The sequence below is a fragment of the Magnolia sinica genome, chromosome 17, assembly GCF_029962835.1.
Source record: "Magnolia sinica isolate HGM2019 chromosome 17, MsV1, whole genome shotgun sequence".
Classification (NCBI taxonomy): Eukaryota; Viridiplantae; Streptophyta; class Magnoliopsida; order Magnoliales; family Magnoliaceae; genus Magnolia; species Magnolia sinica.
In genome coordinates, this window is record NC_080589.1 from 6,589,136 (window position 1) to 6,596,383 (window position 7,248).

Below are 7,248 nucleotides of genomic sequence, written 5' to 3' on the forward strand. Positions count from 1 at the left end.
GTTGGACAAAGAGGTTCAAGAAATCCGGTCTGATATGAATATGATGAAGCAGATGCTGGAACGAATGTATCAGCAGCAAATGCAGCCACTCCCGCGTCCTCAAGGGGAGACAGCGCACGTACCGACTGTGGCGGTTGATCCTCAACCTTCCGCGCCGCAATCTTTCCGGCCGAGCCAACCCCAAGGCGAATCAGAACCATCTCCAGCACAGTCGGCCAACGCTTCCCTGCCCCCGACCGATCTTCGACACGAGATAGAGCGAAGAAGGCGCAACCGCCCTTCCATGGAAGGCACAACGGAGAGCAGTGAACCTTGAAAAGCCGATATTCAAAATTTTAAAAGAGAAGTGCGGGAAGAAATGGCGAAAGAGATGGCAGACATGAAGCATGGCCGGAATATGTATTCGGCCAGATCCGAAGCAAAGGCGTCCCCCTTTGTGGACTCGGTAATGAAAGCTCGGTTGCCCGAGAGGTTTCGATTACCTCAAATCACTCCTTTCACCGGCAAGACCGACCCGACGGAGTATATCGAATGCTTCAGAACTTATATGGAGCTCCACGATGCCTCGGATGCAGTAATGTGTCGGGCCTTTTCTCTTACATTGACCGATGTAGCTCGACTGTGGTTCAAACAGTTGAAACCAAAGTCCATCAGCTCATTCGTTGAGCTGAGCGACGCCTTCCTCACCAACTTCATCGGCGGAAAAAAGAAATTGAAGCCCCCTGCACATCTGAACAACATAGTTCAAAAGCAGGGAGAGCTATTGAAAGATTATATCAAGCGTTTCAATTTCGAATCCCTTTAAGTTCGAAAACATTCAGAAGAAACGGCTCTCAATGCGCTCATGCAAGGAGTTAGAGATAAGCCATTCCTGGCATCTCTAGACAAAACTCCGCCTGATACTCTGGCAGAATTTATGGCACGGTCAGATAAGTATGCAAAAGCCGAAGAAACGCGAATTCTGCGTGAAACCAAAACTTTAGTCAAAGAGTCGACCAAAAAGGAAGCCGACTCGGCCGGAGGAAGGAAACGCAAGGATGATCAAGCGCATGATGAGCGAAGGTCAGGCAAACGGCCAGATCGAAGATTTTCCATATATACCCCCCTGAACAAGACTCAGGAACAGGTATTGATGGAAATCAAAAGCGAAGGCTTTGTCAACTGGCCCAGTAAGCTCAGGAGTAATCCTAATCGGCGGGACAAGGATAAATACTGCCATTATCACCGTGATCACGGGCATAACACAAGTGATTGCCGACACCTAAAGGAAGAGATCGAACGACTCATAAGGGACGGCCGACTCAAAGAGCATGTGGTTAAAGCTGGGGTAGCTGAGGGACGTCCGACCGAGAGTCAGCCTATTGAAGAAATCCGGACAATTATCGGCGGCCCGCGAGGTGGGGGCGACTCAAACAATGCTCGAAGGAATCACGCGAGGAAGCTCAGTCAGCCTGAGTCCGAGCTTATGATTATAGATCGGCCACCAAAGGAGAAGAAAAGGGAAAGATATTGCATCTCGTTCACAGAGGAAGATGCCCGAGGTATCTATCACCCCCACGATGACGCATTGATTGTCACCCTGACTATCGCTAACCGAAAAGTGTTCCGGATACTCGTCGATACGGGGTCATATGCAGACGTGTTATTTACACAGGCGTTCGACAAAATGGGGATCGAACGATCCATGCTACGCCCAGTTCGGACCCCGTTGATCGGTTTTTTCGAAGGACAGGTACTGCCCGAAGGGATTGTCTCATTACCACTCACTGCTGGTAGTGCCCCACATCAGACGACGATGATGGTTGAATTCTTGGTCGTCGATCAACCCTCAGTATACAACGCAATACTCGGCCGACCTTCATTGAGTCTCCTCCAGGCCGTGGTATCCACGTACCATCTTTCACTGAAATTCCCGACTGAATCAGGAGTAGGAATTGTCAAAGGAGACCAGCAAGATGCGAGGCGTTGTTACATGATAGCTGTAAAGGGAACCGCCGACAAAAGTCCGATCCACATATCAACGATCGAATCATTGGACCCCCGGGGCGAGAATCATGAACGAGGGCAACCGGCCGAAGATCTTATCTCAGTCCCCTTGGTCGAAACAGATGTATCCAAGACGGTACGAATTGGCTCGTCCTTACAGTCCCCCTTGAAAGAAAAGCTGATAGCCCTGCTCCGTAGGTACGCCGACGTATTTGCCTGGTGTCATGAAGATATGCCCGGGATCGACCCCTCTGTGATGACTCACCGACTCAACATCGATCCGTCGTATCGACCGATCCGACAGAAGCGACGACCGCTCGGCCCTGAACGATACGCCATCATTGAAGAAGAAGTCAACAAACTCCTCCAGGCTAATTTTATAGAAGAAATACACTATCCAGAATGGGTCGCGAATGTCGTGCTTGTAAAGAAATCCAACGGGAAGTGGCGAGTCTGTATTGACTATACTGACTTAAATAAAGCCTGCCCGAAGGATAGTTTTTCGCTTCCGAGGATAGACCAGCTGGTAGATAGTCCCGCCGGACATGAGCTCCTTAGCTTCATGGATGCTTATTCAGGGTATAATCAAATTGCAATGCATAAAACAAATAAATCAAAAACTACCTTTGTCACCGACAAAGGCCTTTATTGTTACCAAGTGATACCATTTGGTCTGAAGAATGCCGGCGCAACTTATCAAAGATTAGTTAACAAAATCTTTGCTCGGCTTATAGGCCGAACCATGGAAGTATACATTGACGACATGCTCGTCAAAAGTATACACGCGGCAGATCATGTGAATGATTTGGAAGAAATGTTTCTCATCCTACGGAAGTTTCGGATGAAGCTGAATCCGAGTAAATGTGCTTTTGGGGTGGGCTCTGGGAAATTTCTCGGTTTCTTGGTTAGTCAGCGAGGAATAGAGGCAAACCCTGAGAAGATAAAGGCTTTGATTGATATGGAATCCCCTAAAACCATTAAGGACATCCAAAGGTTGACTGGACGAGTCGCAGCACTTAATCGGTTCCTGTCCAGAGTCACGGATAAATGTCTCCCTTTCTTCAAACAGTTGAAAGGAAGACAAACAATGAGTTGGACGGAAGAATGTGAAGCGGCATTCCAATAATTAAAATCATGTCTCGGTTCTCCACCTCTCTTATCAAAACCCGAATCAGGGGAGTCCCTGCTCCTTTACCTAGCAGTATCCGAGGCAGCGGTTAGCTCGGCTTTGATAAGAGAATCCGAAGGAAAGCAACTGCTTGGAAAGCGTTATTGCCAGCAGAAACGAGATACCCAAGCTTGGAAAAAGTGGCCTTGGCTTTAATAACTTCCTCTCGCCGACTCAGGCCGTATTTCCATGCCCATACCATCATCGTAATGACCGATCTTCCGCTTTGCCAGGTATTGCAAAAACCAGAAGCTTCCGGCCGACTCACGAAGTGGGCTATCGAACTGAGTGAGTTTGACATTCAATACAGACCGAAGGTAGCAGTCAAAGGGCAAGCTGTAGCTGATTTTATTGCCGAAGGAACACCACCAACCGAACTCCCGGTCAACGATATGCCAAAAAATGTTGCAGTTCCAACAACGACCACTCCCCCGACCCTTACCTGCCCTATTCCCTGGAAACTGTTTGTCGACGGTTCTTCCAACTCGAAGGCAAGTGGGGCCGGGGTTGTGCTGGAGACCCCCGATCATACCTATATACAGTATGCCTTACGACTTGGATTCCAAGCGTCGAACAATACGGCAGAATATGAAGCATTGTTACTCGGCCTCCGACTCGCCGCTAGCATGGAAGTCACGCACCTAAGTGTTTTCAGCGATTCTCAGTTGGTTGTTAATCAAGTTACCGGTGTATACCAGACACGGAAAGACCAGTTAAGAGCATACATGAAGAAAGCGAAAGAACTTATCAATGGATTTCAATTCTGTCGTGTCACTCGGATCCCTCGAACAGAAAACGGCAAAGCCGATTTATTAGCAAAGCTCGCCTCCGCCGATGAAGATGATATACCCAGGTCCGTCCCTGTCGAATACATCGATAAGCCGAGTATAAATGAACCAATTAGCGAGGCCATCAATACAATCGACTCGGAACCATCTGGACCGATCCAATCCGCCAATACCTTGACAAGGGAAAGCTGCCTGAAGATCGTGCCGAGGCTCGACGAGTTAAGATCCGGGCCTCCCGTTACACCATACTCAACGGAACCCTTTATAAGAAAGGGTACTACGCCCCGTTGCTGCGGTGCCTCAAATCCAGTGAGGCGAACTATGTATTACGTGAAATCCATGAAGGAATCTGCGGAAACCACTCTGGAGGACGATCTCTCGCCCACAAGGTCCTACGACAGGGATATTACTGGCCCACTATCCAACACGACGCTCGCAAGCTCGTCCAAAAATGCGACAAATGTCAACGGTTCGCGACAATTCCGAGGCAAGCCCCCAAGGCACTGACGCCGATGACTGGTCCCTGGCCCTTCTCACAGTGGGGTGTCGACATCATAGGTCCACTCCCTATGGGAAAAGGTCAGACCAAGTTTGCTGTGGTAGCAGTGGATTATTTTACGAAATGGGCCGAGGCAGAGCCATTAGCTAAAATAACCGAGCAGAAGATCACCGAGTTTGTGTGGAAAAATATTATCTGCCGATTCGGAGTACCCCATACCATTATTACAGACAATGGAAGGCAATTTGATAATAGAAGCTTTCACGAGATGTGCGACAACCTCGGAATCAGAAACGTCTATTCTTCGCCTCATCATCCTCAAACTAACGGACAAGTAGAGGCGGTTAACAAGATTATCAAGCAACATCTTCGGACCAAGCTTGACCGGGCCAAAGGAGCATGGGCCGAAGAGCTCCCGAAAATTCTCTGGGCTTACCGAACTACAGCTCGAACCACCACAGGAGAAACTCCCTTTTCACTCGCGTATGGCTCGGAAGCCATCACTCCCGTTGAAATCGGATTACCTTCAGCTCGAGTCACTTTGTTCAGTACGGAAGAAAATGAAGAACTCCTTGCACTCGGGCTCGACCTTCTGGACGAAAAAAGGGAAGTGGCGCGGCTGCGCACGGAGGCACGGCAACGACAAGCGGCTCGGTTCTACAATACCCGAGTTAAGAGCAGGAGGTTTCGAATGGGAGATATGGTTCTCCGAAAAGTTTTTTTCAATACCAAGGAATTTGGGTCGGGTACGTTGGGACCCAATTGGGAAGGGCCCTATATCGTCTCGAGCACCATCCGACCAGGAACTTATCGGCTAGAAGATCTAAACGGACAACCATTGCCTCATCCTTGGAACGCTGAGCACCTCAAGATTTACTATCCTTAGCTCGGTACCCAACGTTTAAAGACTCTGAACTAAGAAAGATTAAAGCCAAGTCAAATGAATAAAACTAAACGTTTTCTTTCATTCATCAAACCACATGCGAGTACAACATGTCAAAAAAAAAAAACACAAAGGGCCCTGGTTACTGCCCTTCGGTAGGAACGGTACCCGAAGCATTCCCGCGTGTACCGGCCTCATCCCCAGCAGTGACTTCAGCAGCGGCGTCCGGACTCTCGGATTCTGAGGCTCCTCCACCCTCGATTTCCGAGAGATCAAGGTCAGGAAAAGATTTCTTTATGTCTTTGACACATTCCAGAAATCCGCTTTGGAACAAGCGATCCCTCTCGTCCTCGAACTCCGCTGACTCAAGGAAAGCTTGGACGGCTTGGTCCCTAGCCTTCTCAGCCTCCCGAATCTTCTCGTTGGCCTGCTGAATATGCCCCGCCGCCTCAAGCTTAGCCCGAGCCAAGTCATCTGCACAAGAAGCATGGGCGGCGAGAACTCGTCGGTTCTCTTCTTCAGCTCTGGAAAGGAGAGCCGACACCCGAGCAACCTCGGCTTGCACTTCATCAAGGGCTCTCTTGGAGAAAGCCGCCTCTGCTTTTGCGTCTTCGGCAGCTTTCTGGGCAAGGGCCGCCTCGCCTATCAGAACGCCGACCCGAGTTTCGGCTTCCTCGTGTCGCCCTTCGGCCTCCGACAGAAGAGCCTGCAACCGATGAGTCGAAGATAACTCTTTGCTGGCCTTAATCAAGTAGGGAGCGAGTTCAAAAAGTACCCTTGCTGCATGGCCAACGGTTTGCGATGAAGGAGCGTTGTAGAGACTGATGAACTCTTTTTCGCCCCCATGGGCTAAGGCCCAGGGAACCATCCCCGACACCACCTTCTGCAGGACGGACGGCCCTTCTTGGTTCGTTTCCTCCCCTCTGGAGGATACAGTCCTCGTCTCTTCTTCCCCTCTGGAAGACGCAGCCCTAGTCTCTTCCTCCTGTGTCGGAACATCCGTCGCAACGTGTCCCGAGTCGGGTGCCGCCTGAGGTTCCGAGGCTGCGGCCACCGTCGCTTCCACCCTTTCTTCCGGGTCAGAAATTACGACGACAGAAGGGGCGGAAGAACTCGCAGACTCCTTCTCCTTCCGTACCACTCTTTGCCTCTTCGGCGGCCGAGGCTCCGATAGAAGAACTGATCGCGGAGGAGCCTTCAACTTCGTAACCGCCCTAAAAGGAGGACGAGCTCCAGTCATTTCCGAGGGGGCCGGTTCGGGAGCAATCCTGAGATTGGGTCGAGCTTCGGGCAAATCTAAAAATAATTTTAAAAAAAAAATGAAGTAAGTCAGGGAAAATTCAGAAGATGCATGAAGATACATTTTCAATTACCTGTGACGGCCGAGTCTAGACCTGCGAGATGAAGATGCTCCGGCTGTAAAAGCACCTTCCAGGACCTATCTGCTGGATCCAACGTCCTCAACTCTTTGATCTGAGCTGAAGCACTGGAGCCGAGCTTTGGCCGCTTCTTCGGAATATCTGCCAGACACAAGCCCGTCAGACTCGAAATATTACAAAAATAAAGAAGGGCAAAAGAGAAGACCCAAGTCACCTGCTCTCTAGAACGCCCGAGGAATACGAGCCTCGCAGGACCCGGACTCAGCCGTCTCCCAGCGACCACAGGCCCAAAACCAACGTTCTCTCCAATGTTTGTTGGAAGTGGGAGGGTCAGTTATTAGGGAGCCGCCTCCGCCCCGCCAAGCAGCGAAGACATAAAAGCCAGGGTAGTTCGGGTTCACGCGCACTTGGTACAAGTGGAGAAACTCGTCGACTGTTAGCAGTGGCTGTTCCATCTCAGCCCACAACACCGCACACCCGAATAAGTTCCTCCACCCATTCGGAACTATTTGCCCCGGGGCAATCTGAATACGAGATAAAACTCC